Consider the following 24,913-nt stretch of genomic DNA (forward strand, 5'->3'; position numbering starts at 1 on the left):
TTAAATTCAGTTGGGGTAATTTCTATAACATCATCGGAATTCTCGTCGGAATTCGATTCATCGGAGAATTGGTAATCCTCCCAATATTTTGCTTCCATGGCGGAAACACCATTGACCATAATTAACCTTGGTCGGTTGGTTGAGGATTTTCTTTTACTTAACCGTTTTATTATTTCCCCCACCGGTTCTATTTCTTCATCCGGTTTCGATTCTTCTTCCGGTTCCGATTCTTCTTCCGGTTCCGACTCTTCTTCCGGTTCCTCTTCGGGAACTTGTGAATCAGTCCACGAATTATTCCAATTTACATTTGACTCTTCATTATTATTAGGTGAGTCAATGGGACTTGTTCTAGAGGTAGACATCTATCACATAATATCAAACGCGTTAAGAGATTAATATATCACATAATATTCACATGTTAAAAATATATAGTTTCCAACAAAATTTGTTAAGCAATCATTTTTTCAAGTAAACACGGTCGAAGTCCAGACTCACTAATGCATCCTAACAAACTCGATAAGACACACTAATGCAAAATTCTGGTTCTCTAAGACCAACGCTCGGATACCAACTGAAATGTCCCGTTCTTATTGATTAAAAACGTTCCATATTAATTAATTTCGTTGCGAGGTTTTGACCTCTATATGAGACGTTTTTCAAAGACTGCATTCATTTTAAAACAAACCATAACCTTTATTTCATCAATAAAGGTTTAAAAAGCTTTACGTAGATTATCAAATAATGATAATCTAAAATATCCTGTTTACACACGACCATTACATAATGGTTTACAATACAAATATGTTACAACAAAATAAGTTTCTTGAATGCAGTTTTTACACAATATCATACAAGCATGGACTCCAAATCTCGTCCTTATTTAAGTATGCGACAGCGGAAGCTCTTAATAATCACCTGAGAATAAACATGCTTAAAACGTCAACAAAAATGTTGGAGAGTTATAGGTTTAACCTATATATATCAAATCATAATAATAGACCACAAGATTTCATATTTCAATACACATCCCATACATAGAGATAAAAATCGTTCATATGGTGAACACCTGGTAACCGACATTAACAAGATGCATATATAAGAATATCCCCATCATTCCGGGACACCCTTCGGATATGATATAAATTTCGAAGTACTAAAGCATCCGGTACTTTGGATGGGGTTTGTTAGGCCCAATAGATCTATCTTTAGGATTCGCGTCAATTAGGGTGTCTGTTCCCTAATTCTTAGATTACCAGACTTAATAAAAAGGGGCATATTCGATTTTGATAATTCAACCATAGAATGTAGTTTCACGTACTTGTGTCTATTTTGTAAATCATTTATAAAACCTGCATGTATTCTCATCTCAAAAATATTAGATTTTAAAAGTGGGACTATAACTCACTTTCACAGATTTTTACTTCGTCGGGAAGTAAGACTTGGCCACTGGTTGATTCACGAACCTATAACAATATATACATATATATCAAAGTATGTTCAAAATATATTTACAATACTTTTAATATATTTTGATGTTTTAAGTTTATTAAGTCAGCTGTCCTCGTTAGTAACCTACAACTAGTTGTCCACAGTTAGATGTACAGAAATAAATCGATAAATATTATCTTGAATCAATCCACGACCCAGTGTATACGTATCTCAGTATTGATCACAACTCAAACTGTATATATTTTGGAATCAACCTCAACCCTGTATAGCTAACTCCAACATTCACATATAGAGTGTCTATGGTTGTTCCGAAATATATATAGATGTGTCGACATGATAGGTCAAAACATTGTATACGTGTCTATGGTATCTCAAGATTACATAATATACAATACAAGTTGATTAAGTTATGGTTGGAATAGATTTGTTACCAATTTTCACGTAGCTAAAATGAGAAAAATTATCCAATCTTGTTTTACCCATAACTTCTTCATTTTAAATCCGTTTTGAGTGAATCAAATTGCTATGGTTTCATATTGAACTCTATTTTATGAATCTAAACAGAAAAAGTATAGGTTTATAGTCGGAAAAATAAGTTACAAGTCATTTTTGTAAAGGTAGTCATTTCAGTCGAAAGAACGACGTCTAGATGACCATTTTAGAAAACATACTTCCACTTTGAGTTTAACCATAATTTTTGGATATAGTTTCATGTTCATAATAAAAATCATTTTCTCAGAATAACAACTTTTAAATCAAAGTTTATCATAGTTTTTAATTAACTAACCCAAAACAGCCCGCGGTGTTACTACGACGGCGTAAATCCGGTTTTACGGTATTTTTCGTGTTTCCAGGTTTTAAATCATTAAGTTAGCATATAATGTAGATATAGAACATGTGTTTAGTTGATTTTAAAAGTCAAGTTAGAAGGATTAACTTTTGTTTGCGAACAAGTTTAGAATTAACTAAACTATGTTCTAGTGATTACAAGTTTAAACCTTCGAATAAGATAGCTTTATATGTATGAATCGAATGATGTTATGAACATCATTAATACCTTAAGTTCCTTGGATAAACCTACTGGAAAAGAGAAAAATGGATCTAGCTTCTACGGATCCTTGGATGGCTCGAAGTTCTTGAAGCAGAATCATGACACGAAAACAAGTTCAAGTAAGATCATCACTTGAAATAAGATTGTTATAGTTATAGAAATTGAACCAAAGTTTGAATATGATTATTACCTTGTATTAGAATGATAACCTACTGTAAGAAACAAAGATTTCTTGAGGTTGGATGATCACCTTACAAGATTGGAAGTGAGCTAGCAAACTTGAAAGTATTCTTGATTTTATGTAACTAGAACTTGTAGAATATATGAAGAACACTTAGAACTTGAAGATAGAACTTGAGAGAGATCAATTAGATGAAGAAAATTGAAGAATGAAAGTGTTTGTAGGTGTTTTTGGTCGTTGGTGTATGGATTAGATATAAAGGATATGTAATTTTGTTTTCATGTAAATAAGTCATGAATGATTACTCATATTTTTGTAATTTTATGAGATATTTCATGCTAGTTGCCAAATGATGGTTCCCACATGTGTTAGGTGACTCACATGGGCTGCTAAGAGCTGATCATTGGAGTGTATATACCAATAGTACATACATCTAAAAGCTGTGTATTGTACGAGTACGAATACGGGTGCATACGAGTAGAATTGTTGATGAAACTGAACGAGGATGTAATTGTAAGCATTTTTGTTAAGTAGAAGTATTTTGATAAGTGTATTGAAGTCTTTCAAAAGTGTATAAATACATATTAAAACACTACATGTATATACATTTTAACTGAGTCGTTAAGTCATCGTTAGTCGTTACATGTAAGTGTTGTTTTGAAACCTTTAGGTTAACGATCTTGTTAAATGTTGTTAACCCAATGTTTATAATATCAAATGAGATTTTAAATTATTATATTATCATGATATTATCATGTATGAATATCTCTTAATATGATATATATACATTAAATGTCTTTACAACGATAATCGTTACATATATGTCTCGTTTAAAAATCATTAAGTTAGTAGTCTTGTTTTTACATATGTAGTTCATTATTAATATACTTAATGATACGTTTAGTTATCATATTATCATGTTAACTATATATATATCCATATATATGTCATCATATAGTTTTTACAAGTTTTAACGTTCGTGAATCACCGGTCAACTTGGGTGGTCAATTGTCTATATGAAACATATTTCAATTAATCAAGTCTTAACAAGTTTGATTGCTTAACATGTTGGAAACATTTAATCATGTAAATATCAATCTCAATTAATATATATAAACATGGAAAAGTTCGGGTCACTACAGTACCTACCCGTTAAATAAATTTCGTCCCGAAATTTTAAGCTGTTGAAGGTGTTGACGAATCTTCTGGAAATAGATGCGGGTATTTCTTCTTCATCTGATCTTCACGCTCCCAGGTGAACTCGGGTCCTCTACGAGCATTCCATCGAACCTTAACAATTGGTATCTTGTTTTGCTTAAGTCTTTTAACCTCACGATCCATTATTTCGACGGGTTCTTCGATGAATTGAAGTTTTTCGTTGATTTGGATTTCATCTAACGGAATAGTGAGATCTTCTTTCGCAAAACATTTCTTCAAATTCGAGACGTGGAAAGTGTTATGTACTGCCGCGAGTTGTTGAGGTAACTCAAGTCGGTAAGCTACTGGTCCGACACGATCAATAATCTTGAATGGTCCAATAAACCTTGGATTTAATTTCCCTCGTTTACCAAATCGAACAACGCCTTTCCAAGGTGCAACTTTAAGCATGACCATCTCACCAATTTCAAATTCTATATCTTTTCTTTTAATGTCAGCGTAGCTCTTTTGTCGGCTTTGGGCGGTTTTCAACCGTTGTTGAATTTGGATGATCTTCTCGGTAGTTTCTTGTATAATCTCCGGACCCGTAATCTGTCTATCCCCCACTTCACTCCAACAAATCGGAGACCTGCACTTTCTACCATAAAGTGCTTCAAACGGCGCCATCTCAATGCTTGAATGGTAGCTGTTGTTGTAGGAAAATTCTGCTAACGGTAGATGTCGATCCCAACTGTTTCCGAAATCAATAACACATGCTCGTAGCATGTCTTCAAGCATTTGTATCGTCCTTTCGCTCTGCCCATCAGTTTGTGGATGATAGGCAGTACTCATGTCTAGACGAGTTCCTAATGCTTGCTGTAATGTCTGCCAGAATCTTGAAATAAATCTGCCATCCCTATCAGAGATAATAGAGATTGGTATTCTATGTCTGGAGACGACTTCCTTCAAATACAGTCGTGCTAACTTCTCCATCTTGTCATCTTCTCTTATTGGCAGGAAGTGTGCTGATTTGGTGAGACGATCAACTATTACCCAAATAGTATCAAAACCACTTGCAGTCCTTGGCAATTTAGTGATGAAATCCATGGTAATGTTTTCCCATTTCCATTCCGGGATTTCGGGTTGTTGAAGTAGACCTGATGGTTTCTGATGCTCAGCTTTGACCTTAGAACACGTCAAACATTCTCCTACATATTTAGCAACATCAGCTTTCATACCCGGCCACCAAAAATGTTTCTTGAGATCTTTGTACATCTTCCCCGTTCCAGGATGTATTGAGTATCTGGTTTTATGAGCTTCTCTAAGTACCATTTCTCTCATATCTCCAAATTTTGGTACCCAAATCCTTTCAGCCCTATACCGGGTTCCGTCTTCCCGAATATTAAGATGCTTCTCTGATCCTTTGGGTATTTCATCCTTTAAATTTCCCTCTTTTAAAACTCCTTGTTGCGCCTCCTTTATTTGAGTAGTAAGGTTATTATGAATCATTATATTCATAGATTTTACTCGAATGGGTTCTCTGTCCTTCCTACTCAAGGCATCGACTACCACATTTGCCTTCCCCGGGTGGTAACGAATCTCAAAGTCGTAATCATTCAATAATTCAATCCACCTACACTGCCTCATATTCAGTTGTTTCTGATTAAATATGTGTTGAAGACTTTTGTGGTCGGTATATATAATACTTTTGACCCCATATAAGTAGTGCCTCCAAGTCTTTAATGCAAAAACAACCGCGCCTAATTCCAAATCATGCGTCGTATAATTTTGTTCGTGAATCTTCAATTGTCTAGACGCATAAGCAATCACCTTCGTTCGTTGCATTAATACACAACCGAGACCTTGCTTTGATGCGTCACAATAAATCACAAAATCATCATTCCCTTCAGGCAATGACAATATAGGTGCCGTAGTTAGCTTTTTCTTCAATAACTGAAACGCTTTCTCTTGTTCATCATTCCATTCAAATTTCTTCCCTTTATGCGTTAATGCAGTCAAGGGTTTTGCTATTCTGGAAAAGTCTTGGATGAACCTTCTGTAGTAACCAGCTAGTCCTAAAAACTGGCGTATGTGTTTCGGAGTTTTTGGGGTTTCCCACTTTTCAACAGTTTCTATCTTTGCCGGATCCACCTTAATACCTTCTTTGTTCACTATGTGACCGAGGAATTGAACTTCTTCCAACCAAAATGCACACTTTGAAAACTTAGCATACAATTCTTCCTTCCTCAATACTTCTAACACCTTTCTCAAATGTTCACCGTGTTCTTTGTCATTCTTTGAGTAAATAAGTATGTCATCAATGAAAACAATGACAAACTTGTCAAGGTATGGTCCACACACTCGGTTCATAAGGTCCATGAACACAGCTGGTGCATTAGTTAAACCAAACGGCATGACCATAAACTCGTAATGACTGTAACGTGTTCTGAAAGCAGTCTTTGGAATATCATCTTCTTTCACCCGCATTTGATGATACCCGGAACGTAAGTCAATCTTTGAATAAACAGACGAGCCTTGTAGTTGATCAAATAAGTCGTCGATTCTCGGTAGTGGGTAGCGGTTCTTGATGGTAAGTTTGTTCAACTCTCGGTAGTCGATACATAACCTGAATGTACCATCTTTCTTCTTGACAAACAAAACAGGAGCTCCCCATGGTGATGTGCTTGGTCGAATGAAACCACGCTCTAAAAGTTCTTGTAATTGGCTTTGCAGTTCTTTCATCTCGCTGGGTGCGAGTTTGTAAGGAGCACGAGCTATTGGTGCAGCTCCTGGTACAAGATCTATTTGAAATTCAACGGATCGATGTGGGGGTAATCCCGGTAATTCTTTCAGAAATACATCGGGAAATTCTTTTGCAATGGGAACATCATTGATGCTCTTTTCTTCAGATTGTACTTTCTCGACGTGTGCTAGAACAGCATAGCAACCTTTTCTTATTAGTTTTTGTGCCTTCAAATTACTAATAAGATGTAGCTTCGTGTTGCCCTTTTCTCCGTACACCATTAAGGGTTTTCCTTTTTCTCGTATAATGCGAATTGCATTTTTGTAACAAACGATCTCTGCTTTCACTTCTTTCAACCAGTCCATACCGATTATCACATCAAAACTCCCTAACTCTACTGGTATCAAATCAATCTTAAATGTTTCGCTAACCAGTTTAATTTCTCGATTCCGACATATATTATCTGCTGAAATTAATTTACCATTTGCTAATTCGAGTAAAAATTTACTATCCAAAGGCGTCAATGGACAACTTAATTTAGCACAAAAATCTCTACTCATATAGCTTCTATCCGCACCCGAATCAAATAAAACGTAAGCAGATTTATTGTCAATAAGAAACGTACCCGTAACAAGCTCCGGGTCTTCCTGTGCCTCTGCCGCATTAATATTGAAAACTCTTTCGCGGCATTGTCCATTCGTGTTCTCCTGGTTCGGGCAATTTCTAATAATGTGGCCCGGTTTTCCACATTTATAACAAACTACATTGGCATAACTTGCTCCGACACTACTTGCTCCGCCATTACTCGTTCCAACACCATTTGTTCCTTTCGTTCTATTAACCCCTGGTCCGTAGACCTCACACTTCGCCACGCTATGACCATTTCTTTTACACTTGTTGCAAAATTTGGTGCAGAACCCCGAGTGATACTTTTCACACCTTTGGCATAGCTGCTTCTGATTGTTGTTGTTGTTGCGGTTATTATTGTTGTTGGGATGATTGTTGTAGTTGCTATTGTTGTTGTTGTTGTTGTTGTTGTTGTTGTTGTTGTTGTTGTTGTTGTTGTTGTTGTTGTTGTTGTTGTTGTTGTTGGGCCGTTTGTTGTAGTTGCGATTGATGTTGAGATTGTTGGGGTAATTGTTGCGATTATTGTTGTAATTGCTGTTGTTGTTGTATTGGTGATTCTTATCATCGTTTTCCTCCCACTTTCTTTTGACTTGCTTCACATTGGTCTCTTCAGCAGTCTGTTCTTTAATTCTTTCTTCAATCTGGTTCACTAGTTTGTGAGCCATTCTACATGCCTGTTGTATGGAGGCGGGCTCGTGCGAACTTATATCTTCTTGGATTCTTTCCGGTAATCCTTTCACAAACGCGTCGATCTTCTCTTCCTCATCTTCGAATGCTCCCGGACACAATAGGCACAATTCTGTGAATCGTCTTTCATACGTGGTAATATCAAATCCTTGGGTTCGTAACCCTCTAAGTTCTATCTTGAGCTTATTGACCTCGGTTCTGGGACGGTACTTCTAGTTCATCAAGTGCTTGAATGTTGACCACGGTAGTGCGTACGCATCGTCTTGTCCCACTTGCTCTAGATAGGTATTCCACCATGTTAACGCAGAACCTGTGAAGGTATGCGTAGCGTACTTCACTTTGTCCTCTTCAGTACACTTACTTATGGCAAACACCGATTCGACCTTCTCGGTCCACCGTTTCAATCCGATCGGTCCTTCGGTTCCATCAAATTCCAAAGGTTTGCAGGCAGTGAATTCTTTGTAGGTGCATCCTACACGATTTCCTGTACTGCTAGATCCAAGGTTATTGTTGGTATGTAGCGCAGCCTGTACTGCGGCTATGTTTGAAGCTAGAAAAGTACGGAATTCCTCTTCATTCATATTCACGGTGTGTCGAGTAGTCGGTGCCATTTCCTTCAAAATTATCAAATGGAACAAGTTAATCATACAGAATATTAAGAGTAGTTAATAGTATTTCGTAGCATAATATGAACTCTTTATAAAAGCTTTTTCTTCATATTAGCGTTTTATAAGTTTAAATTCGGGTAGTACCTACCCGTTAAGTTCATACTTAGTAGCTAATATACAATTCAACTACTACAATTCTATATGAAAAACTGATTATAATAATATTTCGCGTTCAAACTTTTATACAATATTTTACAAACTTACAATACCGCTTATTTTACATAAAGCATGAAATATAGCACACAATAACTTTGATACAAGATAGTTGTGAAGATAATTCTAGCTAGTACACAAGTCGTTCAGCAAAGGCAATAAAGACACGTAATTCATACGTCCAGAAACAAGTCATGCATTCTGGTTTTACTAGGACTACTTCCCATCCTTGGTCTTGTGGAACATAACCGTTATGGCCGTTGATAAGACAGCGTGTTGTAATGTCGTCAAAGGGACGAGGGTTACGTAATGTCCAACAGTCCCGTAACAATCTAAAAACCTCATTTCTTACCCCAATTACCGACTCCGTCACTTGTGGGAACGTTTTGTTTAATAGTTGTAGCCCGATGTTCTTGTTCTCACTTTGGTGAGAAGCGAACATTACTAATCCGTAAGCATAACATGCTTCTTTATGTTGCATGTTAGCCGCTTTTTCTAAATCACGAAGTCCAATATTCGGATATATTGAGTCAAAATAATTTCTTAACCCATTGCGTAAAATAGCATTGGGGTTCCCCGCAATATATGCGTCAAAGTAAACACATCGTAACTTATGGATTTCCCAATGTGATATCCCCCATCTTTCGAACGAAAGCCTTTTATAAACCAAGGCATTCTTGGAACGTTCTCCGAATGTCTTACAAACTGATCTCGCCTTAAATAGTTGTGTCGAAGAATCCTGACCGACTCTAGACAAGATTTCATCAATCATGTCTCCGGGTAGGTCTCTTAAAATATTGGGTTGTCTATCCATTTTGTATTTTTATACTGTAAAATAGACAAGAGTTAGATTCATAAAAAAAAATACTTATTAATACAAGCAATTTTTACATATATCATAAAGCATAAGCACACTATATTACATATATTACACCACACGAATACAACTATCTTATTCCGACTCGCTTGTTTCTTCTTCTTCGGTTTTGGTTCGTTTGCCAAGTTTCTAGGGATATATGATGTTTCCCTAATACTAGCTGTTATTTTCCACAACGGTTTAGAAAAACCTGGTGGTTTAGAGGTTCCTGGGTCATTGTTACAACTTAAGGACTTCGGGGGTTGACGATACATATAAAGTTCATCGGGGTTGGAATTAGATTTCTCTATTTTTATGCCCTTTCCCTTATTATTTTCTTTTGCCTTTTTAAATTCAGTTGGGGTAATTTCTATAACATCATCGGAATTCTCGTCGGAATCCGATTCATCGGAGAATTGGTAATCCTCCCAATATTTTGCTTCCATGGCGGAAACACCATTGACCATAATTAACCTTGGTCGGTTGGTTGAGGATTTTCTTTTACTTAACCGTTTTATTATTTCCCCCACCGGTTCTATTTCTTCATCCGGTTCCGATTCTTCTTCCGGTTCCGATTCTTCTTCCGGTTCCGACTCTTCTTCCGGTTCCTCTTCGGGAACTTGTGAATCAGTCCACGAATTATTCCAATTTACATTTGACTCTTCATTATTATTAGGTGAGTCAATGGGACTTGTTCTAGAGGTAGACATCTATCACATAATATCAAACGCGTTAAGAGATTAATATATCACATAATATTCACATGTTAAAAATATATAGTTTCCAACAAAATTTGTTAAGCAATCATTTTTTCAAGTAAACACGGTCGAAGTCCAGACTCACTAATGCATCCTAACAAACTCGATAAGACACACTAATGCAAAATTTTGGTTCTCTAAGACCAACGCTCGGATACCAACTGAAATGTCCCGTTCTTATTGATTAAAAACGTTCCATATTAATTGATTTCGTTGCGAGGTTTTGACCTCTATATGAGACGTTTTTCAAAGACTGCATTCATTTTAAAACAAACCATAACCTTTATTTCATCAATAAAGGTTTAAAAAGCTTTACGTAGATTATCAAATAATGATAATCTAAAATATCCTGTTTACACACGACCATTACATAATGGTTTACAATACAAATATGTTACAACAAAATAAGTTTCTTGAATGCAGTTTTTACACAATATCATACAATCATGGACTCCAAATCTCGTCCTTATTTAAGTATGCGACAGCGGAAGCTCTTAATAATCACCTGAGAATAAACATGCTTAAAACGTCAACAAAAATGTTGGTGAGTTATAGGTTTAACCTATATATATCAAATCATAATAATAGACCACAAGATTTCATATTTCAATACACATCCCATACATAGAGATAAAAATCATTCATATGGTGAACACCTGGTAACCGACATTAACAAGATGCATATATAATAATATCCCCATCATTCCGGGACACCCTTCGGATATGATATAAATTTCGAAGTACTAAAGCATCCGGTACTTTGGATGGGGTTTGTTAGGCCCAATAGATCTATCTTTAGGATTCGCGTCAATTAGGGTGTCTGTTCCCTAATTCTTAGATTACCAGACTTAATAAAAAGGCGATTTTGATAATTCAACCATAGAATGTAGTTTCACGTACTTGTGTCTATTTTGTAAATCATTTATAAAACCTGCATGTATTCTCATCCCAAAAATATTAGATTTTAAAAGTGGGACTATAACTCACTTTCACAGATTTTTACTTCGTCGGGAAGTAAGACTTGGCCACTGGTTGATTCACGAACCTATAACAATATATACATATATATCAAAGTATGTTCAAAATATATTTACAACACTTTTAATATATTTTGATGTTTTAAGTTTATTAAGTCAGCTGTCCTCGTTAGTAACCTACAACTAGTTGTCCACAGTTAGATGTACAGAAATAAATCGATAAATATTATCTTGAATCAATCCACGACCCAGTGTATACGTATCTCAGTATTGATCACAACTCAAACTATATATATTTTGGAATCAACCTCAACCCTGTATAGCTAACTCCAACATTCACATATAGAGTGTCTATGGTTGTTCCGAAATATATATAGATGTGTCGACATGATAGGTCGAAACATTGTATACGTGTCTATGGTATCTCAAGATTACATAATATACAATACAAGTTGATTAAGTTATGGTTGGAATAGATTTGTTACCAATTTTCACGTAGCTAAAATGAGAAAAATTATCCAATCTTGTTTTACCCATAACTTCTTCATTTTAAATCCGTTTTGAGTGAATCAAATTGCTATGGTTTCATATTGAACTCTATTTTATGAATCTAAACAGAAAAAGTATAGGTTTATAGTCGGAAAAATAAGTTACAAGTCGTTTTTGTAAAGGTAGTCATTTCAGTCGAAAGAACGACGTCTAGATGACCATTTTAGAAAACATACTTCCACTTTGAGTTTAACCATAATTTTTGGATATAGTTTCATGTTCATAATAAAAATCATTTTCTCAAAATAACAACTTTTAAATCAAAGTTTATCATAGTTTTTAATTAACTAACCCAAAACAGCCCGCGGTGTTACTACGACGGCGTAAATCCGGTTTTACGGTGTTTTTCGTGTTTCCAGGTTTTAAATCATTAAGTTAGCATATCATGTAGATATAGAACATGTGTTTAGTTGATTTTAAAAGTCAAGTTAGAAGGATTAACTTTTTTTTGCGAACAAGTTTAGAATTAACTAAACTATGTTCTAGTGATTACAAGTTTAAACCTTCGAATAAGATAGCTTTATATGTATGAATCGAATGATGTTATGAACATCATTACTACCTTAAGTTCCTTGGATAAACCTACTGGAAAAGAGAAAAATGAATCTAGCTTTAACGGATCCTTGGATGGCTCGAAGTTCTTGAAGCAGAATCATGACACGAAAACAAGTTCAAGTAAGATCATCACTTGAAATAAGATTGTTATAGTTATAGAAATTGAACCAAAGTTTGAATATGATTATTACCTTGTATTAGAATGATAACCTACTGTAAGAAACAAAGATTTCTTGAGGTTGGATGATCACCTTACAAGATTGGAAGTGAGCTAGCAAACTTGAAAGTATTCTTGATTTTATGTAACTAGAACTTGTAGAATATATGAAGAACACTTAGAACTTGAAGATAGAACTTGAGAGAGATCAATTAGATGAAGAAAATTGAAGAATGAAAGTGTTTGTAGGTGTTTTTGGTCGTTGGTGTATGGATTAGATATAAAGGATATGTAATTTTGTTTTCATGTAAATAAGTCATGAATGATTACTCATATTTTTGTAATTTTATGAGATATTTCATGCTAGTTGCCAAATGATGGTTCCCACATGTGTTAGGTGACTCACATGGGCTGCTAAGAGCTGATCATTGGAGTGTATATACCAATAGTACATACATCTAAAAGCTGTGTATTGTACGAGTACGAATACGGGTGCATACGAGTAGAATTGTTGATGAAACTGAACGAGGATGTAATTGTAAGCATTTTTGTTAAGTAGAAGTATTTTGATAAGTGTATTGAAGTCTTTCAAAAGTGTATAAATACATATTAAAACACTACATGTATATACATTTTAACTGAGTCGTTAAGTCATCGTTAGTCGTTACATGTAAGTGTTGTTTTGAAACCTTTAGGTTAACGATCTTGTTAAATGTTGTTAACCCAATGTTTATAATATCAAATGAGATTTTAAATTATTATATTATCATGATATTATCATGTATGAATATCTCTTAATATGATATATATACATTAAATGTCTTTACAACGATAATCGTTACATATATGTCTCGTTTAAAAATCATTAAGTTAGTAGTCTTGTTTTTACATATGTAGTTCATTGTTAATATACTTAATGATATGTTTACTTATCATAGTATCATGTTAACTATATATATATCCATATATATGTCATCATATAGTTTTTACAAGTTTTAACGTTCGTGAATCACCGGTCAACTTGGGTGGTCAATTGTCTATATGAAACATATTTCAATTAATCAAGTCTTAACAAGTTTGATTGCTTAACATGTTGGAAACATTTAATCATGTAAATATCAATCTCAATTAATATATATAAACATGGAAAAGTTCGGGTCACTACAGTTGACACCCGATTTGGTTCAGGTGACCTAATGAATTCCAGGTGAATTCCTAGGATTTTACGTTCAATGGTAATGAACGCATTGAAAATAGGGTTTTCAGAAAACAAATCGGTTTATAATTTGATCAAAATATTTTCTCGTTCAAGCTCGAGTTTAGATATCATTGAATTCCATGAGTTTGTAATTCTCAATCTTTAAGGTCAATCTCTAGGATTGAGTAATATCAGGCTTAAAAGCTGATTTTTAATCTTTAAGGAGATTATCCTTTCTAGGGATCTGACTCATTAGTCTTATCCAGCTAATTTGCATGGTGCCCCCCATTGTACGAGATAAATCCTTCTCATGGTTAGGATAAATCTGACCACTTGGCGACCCTGTTTAATGCTGAGGTCCGTGGATTTTCTGCTGATTTTAGTGATGACTTTTCTAGATTTTTCGTCAACCTACAGCTGGTCTGGATGACAACTTCATGACCTAAATCAAGAAGCGCGTGTCTTTTTCGGAAGACTTTACTTCCTTTTAATGATGGAATTGATTCATCGTGTAGATCCATCTCTTCTTTTCTTTCATCGGGTAAAACAGTTTATTTTAGTCCAAAGCAAAAGTATTTTTAGTTATTTATTACAGATATATGTGACATATGTTTAAGATAACTTGGTAAATTTTCCCACACTTGGCTTTTATTTTCCTTTTTATCGTCCTCTATTCCATTTTAAATGAGTTTTAACATTTTGGTTTGTTTCTCAATTTATGTCCTTTCCGAGGTTACAATAATTTCGGTGTTAAAACCTAATTTTATCGTTCATAAATATGTATAAACATGATTTTGAGTTCATTTAATTGAAAATTTTGAAAAATTTTACTAGAATTGGGTAGTCAGTATATAAGACTAGGGCTGTTCTTTATTATCAGAGAGCACTAGATTCTAATACAACTACTGCTTTACTAGTATTTTTAATGGTATCCAAGTGTATAAAGTAAAAATTTTAAATCCGAAAGAATTTAACCCCTTCCCACACTTAAGATCTTGCAATGCCCTCATTTGCAAGAAATCAGTAACAATTTAAATTATTGAGGGTGATTTGTGTGAAATTGATTAAATTTTACCAAAGTTTCCAAACATATTGGCGTTTGTTTGCTGAATGATAAATGGTGCACATCATTTGATCATTCCGTCTTGTTGTTATTTCACATATATTTTGCATCTTGTCGTCAAAATTAGTTGCTTTTGCTGAACTTAATGCCAGTCTTTGAAAATGCGTTGTTTTACCCTGTTGTGTACATAAGATAAACTGCAAACATATATACATATTTTTGAAGTTTGGTATATTACCCCACATTCAAAAATTATTAAAATCTAAGAATAAAAGTTAGACAATTATAAAAACTATTACAATATTAACAAAAGTATTAAACGTATCAATCATTACAAATTACAAAATAAAAAAAAAAATTAAGTAGACTAGGGATGATATTGATACCAATAGGGGTTCCAGGCATAACCATAGGTGCTATAAAATGCTTCGGCAGGGTTATACGTAGGATACGGTGGCTGCATCTCTATAGACCAGGGAGGGAAGATGGGTTTCGGTGTAGGAATATAGTTTCTACCTATATGTTGGCAATGAGCTATGATTTGGTTCTGATGAACTTGCCAATCTTCAAATGCTCTCTGTCTAGCATTTTCGTACTCCTGAGAAGCTATAAACCTTTGTATTTCTTGCATCTCATTTCCCCCTCCTACATTACCTTGCTGTTGGTTTCTCTCAACCTGTGGATGTCTACCATGGTATTGTACTGCGGCGTTATTTCGCCTCTTCAAAACTTTCGCACCATGGTATACATTTAAACCTATAGTATCGCGGGGTTCTGGTTCTTCTACTAATAATCCCCCCTGACTTATATCCACACCGAGATATTCACCAATAAAAGTAATAAAAATACCACCTCCTATTATGCTATGTGGTCTCATCCCCCTAACCATAGCTGATAAATAATAACCCACACAATATGGTATACTTACAGCGCTTTGTGGGTCTCGAATACACATATGGTAAAACAAATCCTGTTCATTTACCTTTTCCTTGTTCTTACCCCTTTGTGTAATCGAATTAGCTAAAAACCTATGAATTACTCTTAATTCAGCTCTATCTATATCCAAATAAGAGTAATTTCCCCCTTTGAAACGGTGATGGCTTGTCATTTGACTCCACACACCGTGTGTATCAAAATTTTCATCTATCTTTCTACCATTTAGTATCAACCCTCTACAATCGGCAGATGCTAACTCCTCAGGCATATATATACGTAAAGCCTGAGCCATGTCTAGTAAAGACATGTGGCGCATCGAACCGCCTAACAAAAATCTAATAAAAGAACGATCGGTTAAACTAGCTACCCGATCATTCAACTCTATACTACACAACAATTCTTCACACCATACTTTATATACAGGTCTACGCATGGTGAATAAACGTACCCAGTCATTAAAAGTAGAATTACCATACCTCTGTACAAGTAATTCCCTAATTGGCCTGGCCAATTCTACAGCTTCTAAGGGTCCCCATTCTATGACCCTCGGTACCTCAACAACCTTAGAATGAAGAGTATGCAAACCCCTTTGGTACTTTGGATAATCTATCCAAAGTCTGTCAAATTTCAGGTTCGGGTGCAAATCTTCCAAGTGCATATCAGAAAAGGTCATGACTGGATGAGGTATATCCTGCTTGTAGTAGTTATCCACCTCCTGTTGTTCCGCATTCTCAGCAGGAGCATTGCGGGCTTGGGATGAAGATTCACCCCTTTCAGTCTGCAAAACACATCAAACACAATTTTTGTGCATCCAAATATGCATTAGTGTCAGCAAAATCATCAATCAAAATAATTACAATGACATGATCAATTTATATTAAACTTAAGCTCATTTTCATATTTTCATCAAATCTACACTTTTTCAAATAAGCATATACGAAAATGTTCGCCAAGTTCATAAGCATTCAACTCAAATAACATGTCAAAATAATCATTACTAGCAATTAAACAAGTTTCAAATGGCATTATCTCTCAAAAATCAAGTTCATAAATTTTAGACTTGAAAAAGTCCACTTTAATTCTCAAAATCATGTTTAGGCTCAAAGTTTGGATCAATTAACTACCTAGACATGTTACACTACTTAATTTAGCAACAATTCATGACAAAAATCGGCCATAACCTGTTTATATCAAAAAGCCCCAAATTTGCTCAAGAACACAAACCCTAGATTACTCAAAATTTGAAGTTTAAGGCTTCTAATCATGTTAAACAGCATCAATCTAGGTTATACAAGCATAATACATAAACAATTTAAGCCTAATTACACTAAAAAGCATCAAAATCAAATTGGGAAAAAATTGCTCAAGAACACCAAATTTCGGATTAAATGGTGTTTAGGTGTAGAAATTTACCATTTTTCTTGAGTAATTCCTTGATAGCATCCTTCTCAACATGATTTTAGTAAAAAATTTGGTGATTAACGGTTAAAAATTGTGATTTTGGGGTGTATTTTTCGGTTTTTTTGTGCAGTTTTTCGCTGTATTTTTTTTCTGTTTTGGGTTGTGTGGACTGAGACTGATCGTTCAGCTCTTTTTATTTTTTTCTGATTTTCGGTCCTCCCGCGACTCGCGGTGTTTGGACCCTTCAAACTCCGCGAGTCGCGGAGTTTGGTATATATATATATATATATTTTTTTTTTATAATCTTTAACTTATAAAACAATTAAGTAATTAATTTTAAAATTTTGTTTCCCTTGTTATTTAGGACGAGGTCGTTTCGGATCGATGTCCTAGTCCGTCCTTCAACAAAATTTTAAAATTTATCTTTTTGTAGCGATTGTTTTAAAAGCTAAGATTTTTGGGGTTTTTTTAATGTTTTTGGCATACTTTAATTCAATAAGATTAAAAATAATGATAATAAAAGTTCTCGTCCCTCCCTCGGGTAAAGTAATTTCGGTTCAAAGACCTAGTCTTCAACTTACGACGAATTTTAAAAATCATATTTTTAACTTAATGAGATAAAGTAAATTTTTGTTTTTAAATTCACACAACTTAAATATGAAATTCAAAATTAATATTAAAAATTCACACCAAACTTAAAATTTAAAATGCATAAAATTAAAAATTCATATTTTAAAAATAAAAAATTCACACCAATCTTAATTTAAAAATTCATATTATAAATTCACATCAAACTTATATTAATTTTTCAAATATTTACAATTTTAAATATATTGTTTTTACAAAGTTTACAATATTAATTTAAGATTTATATATTAATTTTAAAAACATGGTAAAAAATAAAATTAAAAATCTTTTTGGCTTTTTATCCCACTTTAATCAATCAAATATTATCAAAAATATGCGTCCCTCTTTTCAGTAAAGTAATTTCGGTTCCAATACCTAATTTAACTCATGACGAATTTTTGAAATATTTTGGGTTGATTGATTAAAGATATTTATACCTTAAGAATAAATGTTAAATTTCGCAGTGATGTAATAAATTTTTGAATGATATCAATAATTTCGGTCGCCAAACCTAATTTTATTCAATACCAATTTAATACTTTTTAGCGAACAAATTAGCGTTTATTATCAAAAGGTTAAAAATAAAAAAAAATAAAAAATAAAAACTGTACAGAATTACCTGTGAAATAGATTTCTTAGTTATATGATCTATCCCATTCATAAGATAGTCGGTTTAATTGGTTTTCCATAGCTACATAGGCGTAACCTCGAGCATTCAGTGTCTTTTCTTCTAAACATATGAATGGTCCGTCTCTGCATAAAGTAACAAATTCGGTGTTTGAATAGGTTTGATTATTTGAACATTTACCTCCATGTGACCATTTTCCGCATTTGTGACATCTTTCTAGGTGTCGTGCTCTTCTTTTCGCTACGGATTTTGATTTTCCTTTACCAAATTGTAACTTATTATCTTCGCATCTGGATTCTTTTCTAACTCCGTCCATTCTTTCTCTGATTACTGATACTAGTTCACTCGGTAGTATGTCATTATTACGTTTAGTGATCAAAGCGTGTAGCATTAGACCATGGTTTAGTTCACAGGCAGTCTTCATTTTGTAAAAACCTAAAAAAAATAAAAATTCAGAATGGGGGGAGAAGACTAGTTCTTTAGGGTCTGCTAGGGAAAGACCATTCGGGTTCCATTTTCGAGAACTACACGAAAATAGACAATCTAACTCTAACAGAAATACATATTATCCTTTAAAGACTTGATTCTCCCCACACTTAGTTAGCTGTGGTGTCGAAATTGTGATTAACTTCGTTGTCAACTTCCATCGGACCATGTATGTAATGTTTAACTCTGTGACCATTAACTTTAAATTCAATCCCATTTGAATTTATTAATTCTATCGTTCCGTATGGAAAAACTCTTTTGACTATGAATGGTCCAGACCATCTTGATTTCAATTTTTCAGGAAATAGCTTGAATCGTGAATTGAAAAGAAGAACTCTGTCTCCTTCTTTAAATTCTTTTGAACTTCTGATTCTTTTATCATGCCATTTCTTCGTTCTTTCCTTATAGATTAACGAATTTTTGTATGCTTCATGTCTTAATTCTTCTAATTCGTTTAGTTGACTTAATCGTAGACGTCCAGCTTCATGTAAATCAAGATTACATGTCTTCAAAGTCCAAAATGCTTTGTGTTCAATTTCTACTGGAAGATGACATGCTTTTCCATAAACAAGTCTAAAAGGTGTGGTTCCAATTGGAGTTTTGTAGGCTGTTCTAAAAGCCCAGAGTGCATCCTCCAATTTAATGGACCATTCCTTCGGATTTGATCCTACGGTTTTCTCTAGAATACGTTTTAAATCTCGGTTGGTATTTTCAACTTGTCCACTTGTTTGTGGATGATATGCGGTGGAGATTTTATGAGTTACTCCATATCTTTTAAGAACTTTCTCAAGTTGATTATTACAGAAATGAGTACCCCGATCACTTATTAAAGCTTTCGGTGTTCCAAACCTTGCAAAAAGACGTTTTAAAAAGTTGACTACAACTCGTGCATCGTTAGTTGGGAGAGCTTGTGCTTCCGCCCATTTAGATACATAATCAATGGCTACGAGTATATATAGATTATTATGAGATTTTGGAAATAGACCCATAAAGTCAATACCCCAAATGTCAAATACTTCACATACTTGGATGACATTTTGTGGCATTTCATCACGTTGACTTATTTTTCCGGCCCTTTGACAAGCATCACAGGATTTGCAAAGAAGGTGTGCGTCTTTGTAAATTGTAGGCCAATAGAATCCAGCATCATAAACTTTTCTTGCTGTTAGTTGAGGCCCATAATGCCCTCCTGTTGGTCCTGTGTGACAATGGTTTAATATTTTACTAGCTTCATCTCCAAATACACATCGGCGTATTATTCTATCGGGACAACTTTTAAACAGATGTGGATCTTCCTAAAAATAGTGTTTTATATCACTGAAGAATTTTTTTCGTCTTTGGTACGATAATCCTTTTTCAAGGAATCCACATACTAAATAGTTTGCATAGTCTGCAAACCATGGAATTTCATTATAATCTATCTTCAATAGATATTCTTCAGGAAAGTTGTCTTGTATGGCCGATTCATTTAGAACTTCTAATTCGGGATTTTCAAGACGAGAAAGATGATCAGCGGCGAGATTTTCTGCTCCTCTTTTATCTCGGATTTCAATGTCAAACTCTTGTAAGAGTAAGATCCAACGGATTAATCTTGGTTTAGCATCTTGTTTTGAAAATAGGTATCTAAGAGCAGAATGGTCGGTATAGACCACCGTTTTTGCTAGAACGAGATATGATCGAAATTTGTCAAAAGCAAAGACAATAGCAAGGAGTTCTTTTTCAGTAGTTGTATAGTTCGTTTGTGCTACTTGTAACGTCTTACTAGCATAATATATAGGTTGAAATCGTTTTTCAATCCTTTGTCCTAAAACGGCTCCCATTGCAAAATCACTTGCATCGCACATTAGTTCAAATGGTAGATTCCAATTTGGTGTTATCATGATCGGTGCATTAGTAAGTTTTTCTTTAAGAATATTAAAAGATTTGATACACTCATCTGAAAAGATGAATGGAGCATCCTTTTCTAGGAGTTTATTCATAGGAGTGGCAATTTTAGAAAAATCTTTTATGAAACGTCGGTAAAAACCGGCATGCCCTAGAAAACTCCTAACTCCTCTAACATTGGTGGGATGTGGAAGTTTAGCAATTACATCTACTTTAGCTCTATCCACTTCAATTCCTTCTTTTGAAATTTTATGTCCAAGAACGATGCCTTCTTTAACCATGAAATGGCATTTCTCCCAATTAAGTACTAGATTTGATTGTTCGCATCTAATAAGCATTCGTTCAAGATTAACTAGACACGATTCAAATGTATCACCGAAGACTGAAAAGTCATCCATGAATACTTCCATGCATTCTTCTATCATGTCGTGAAAAATCGCCATCATACACCTTTGAAAGGTTGCTGGGGCGTTGCAAAGTCCAAATGGCATGCGTTTGTAAGCAAAAGTACCATAAGGGCACGTGAATGTGGTTTTCTCTTGATCTTCGGGTGCTATTGGAATTTGAAAATATCCGGAAAATCCATCTAGAAAACAATAATAACTATTTCCGGCTAATCTTTCCAACATTTGATCTATGAAAGGTAAGGGAAAGTGATCTTTTCTGGTGACGTCATTTAATTTTCTATAATCAATACATACACGCCATCCTGTTACAGTCCTGGTAGGAATAAGCTCATTTTTCTCATTTGTAATGACAGTCATGCCACCCTTCTTAGGCACGCATTGAACTGGGCTTACCCATGGACTATCAGAAATTGGATAAATTAAACCTGCATCTAGCAGTTTAATAATCTCTTTCTTAACTACATCTTGCATATTAGGATTTAGTCTTCGTTGGCATTGCACATACGTTTTATGACCTTCTTCCATAAGGATTTTATGTGTGCAATACGAAGGACTTATTCCTTTAATATCATGAATCTTCCATGCAATGGCTGGTTTATGAGATTTCAACACAGAAATGAGTTGTGATTTCTCATTTTCAGTAAGAGAAGACGATATTATTACAAGTAATTCAGATTCACCATGTAAATAAGCGCATTCCAAATGGTTTGGAAGTGGCTTTAACTCTAATTTCGGTGGTTCTTCTATCGATGATTTATATCGATATCTGTCTTCTTCTTTTAGCATTTGAATTTCTTCTGTTGTTGGTTCATATCCATTAGCTATAAGTGTAGCTAATATTTCAGCTTCATCAATTGGTTCATTACCTTCTCCTAAAGAACATTCTCCTGTTCCTTGTAATTCTGGAAATTCTTCTAATAATTCTGCATGTGCATCTATAGTTTGAATATAATAACGTATATCATCTGCAGATTGTGGTTGTTGCATTGCTCTATCAACTGAAAAGGTAACACTCTCATCCTCTATACTTAGGGTCAGTTTCTTACCGAACACGTCTATCATTGCTTTAGCCGTGTTTAAGAATGGTCTTCCTAATATGAGAGGAACTTGAGAATCTTCTTCCATGTCCAAAACAACAAAATCTACTGGAAATACTAAAGTACCAACTTTAACTAGCATGTTCTCCATTATCTCTCTAGGATATTTTATTGATCTGTCGGCTAGTTGTATGCTTATTCTGGTTGGTTTCAATTCTCCAAGGTCTAGTTTAGCGTATAGTGAATACGGCATTAGATTTATACTAGCACCTAAGTCTGCCAATGCTTCTATTGAACTAAGACTACCCAGAAAACATGGAATTGTGAAACTTCCTGGATCAGATAGTTTTTCTGGTATCTTATTCAACAGCACTGCTGAACAATTAGCATTCATGGTAACAGCCGAGAGTTCTTCCATTTTCTTTCTATTTGAGATTAGATCTTTCAAGAATTTAGCATATCTAGGCATTCCTGAAATCACATCAATGAAAGGAAGATTTACATTTATCTGTTTAAACATATCCAAGAATTTGGATTGCTCCGCTTCAAGTTTCTCTTTCTTCATTTTACTCGGGTAAGGAAGTGGTGGTTGGTATGGTTTAACATAAGGTTTATCCTTAGCTGTGTTATCTTCATTAACCTTTTCAACTACCGGTTCTTTTTCCTTATCTTGATCAGGTTGTGGTTCTTGTGGAGTAGGAATAGCTTCATCAGAAATTACAGGTATTTCAGGTGGTTTAAGTGTTGTACCACTTCTTGTGGTAATGGCTTTAGCTGTTTCATTCCGGGGGTTAGCATTTGTATTACTAGGTAGACTTCCCGGTTTTCTTTCACCTATTAACCTTGCTAGGTTACTTACTTCTTGTTCCAGATTTTGAATAGAAGCTTGTTGATTTCTAAATGCTTGAGCATTTTGTTCATTAGTTTGTTTTTGAGATGTGAAAAACTGCGTTTGAGTTTCAACTAGCTTCGTCATCATATCTTCTAAATTCGGCTTTTTATCATCGGTTTGTTGTGGTGGTTTGTTTTGAAAATTAGGTCTTTGCTGGTTATAAGTATTATTGGATACTTGTTGATTGCTAGGACCTTGTTGGTTGTTGTATGGAATATTTCTGTTATAATTCTGGTTTTGATTGTAAATCGGTCTTGGCGGTTGATAATTATTCTGATAATTATTTCCAGGCCTTTGGTTTATGTATGAAATATTCTCTCTTTGTTCCATTGTTAATTCAATACTGAGACAATCTTTTGTCAAATGTGGTCCTCCACACTGCTCACAACTAATTCGTATTGAGTGAATATCTTTAGTCATCTTTTCCATTCGTCTCTCGACAGCATCTATCTTTGCGGAAATGGAATCTAAGTCATGGCTAGAATCGGCTCTAGCTGCTTTAGATGATCTAACGATATCTTTTTCATGGTGCCACTCATGTGAGTGGGAAGCAGTGTTATCAATAATTTTGTAAGCATCAGTTTCGGTTTTCTTCATAATAGAACCACCAGCTGCTATATCTATGTCTTTTCTTGTAGTGATGTCGCATCCTTGGTAGAATATTTGTACTATTTGACAGGTGTCTAAACCATGTTGCAGACATCCTCTTAATAACTTTCCATATCTTGTCCACGCCTCATATAGAGTTTCATTCGGTTTCTGTGTGAACGTAACAATTTCTGCTTGAAGTCTTACGACTTTAGATGCCGGAAAGAATTGTTTAAGAAATTTGTCAACTAAAACGTCCCAGGTATCGATCGCCACTTCAGGTAATGATTCCAACCAATCTTTGGCTTCTCCCTTTAAAGTCCAGGGAAATAACATGAAATATATCTGTTCATCCTCCACTTCTCGGATTTTAAATAGTGTGCAGATCCTATTAAAGGTACGTAAATGTTCATTTGGATCTTCCTTCGGCGTACCACTAAATTGGCATTGATTAGTCACCATGTGTAGAATTTGTCCTTTGATTTCATAATCTGGCGCATTAATGTCTGGATGAGTAATTGCGTGACCTTGGCCAGTGCGTTTAGCTCTCATTCGGTCTTCCATACTTAAAGGTTTCAGATTCTCCATAATTGAATTTGTTGAATCGGTATCACTAGATGATTCTGATTTAATGGTTCGTTCCTCAACAATCTCTGTTTGAATGATTGGTGGTTCCGGAGGAAAGTTTAGTGGTTCAGGATCTACGAATCGTTCCTGAATATTCTCCGGATTCTCAATTGTGAGGTCGGGTTCAAAAAATGGATTATCGGAAATTTGAACTGAAGTACTTGGTCGACTGGATGACGATTCTAAAGAGAAATCAACGGCAGTAATATTTGCTAAATGTCTTGATCTAGTTACAGGTGGTGAACGTACAAAAGGTGGTGAACGTCTTGCTCGGTGCATTCACTGAATATCCTATTAGTTTTTAAAAGGAAAGAAAAATTATAATAAGTTATCCAATCAATAGACTTTTCTGATTTTGCCCACGTTTCGAATAGCCAAAAGATGCAGCAGAGGGGCAGGATTCGTTTGGTCTCAATATAATTGAGGACTGTTTGGCTCCAATAACCCGGTCCACGTACAAATCCAACTATTACTACGAACCAGAAAATTTTGATGTCTATCAATTTAACCACTTAAAATAAATTTTCGTAATTTTAAGAAATTTAGATAAGAAGTAGAATAAAAATCTATGTCCTAAAACTAGAATAGCGA

The sequence above is a fragment of the Rutidosis leptorrhynchoides genome, chromosome 2, assembly GCF_046630445.1.
Source record: "Rutidosis leptorrhynchoides isolate AG116_Rl617_1_P2 chromosome 2, CSIRO_AGI_Rlap_v1, whole genome shotgun sequence".
Classification (NCBI taxonomy): domain Eukaryota; kingdom Viridiplantae; phylum Streptophyta; class Magnoliopsida; order Asterales; family Asteraceae; genus Rutidosis; species Rutidosis leptorrhynchoides.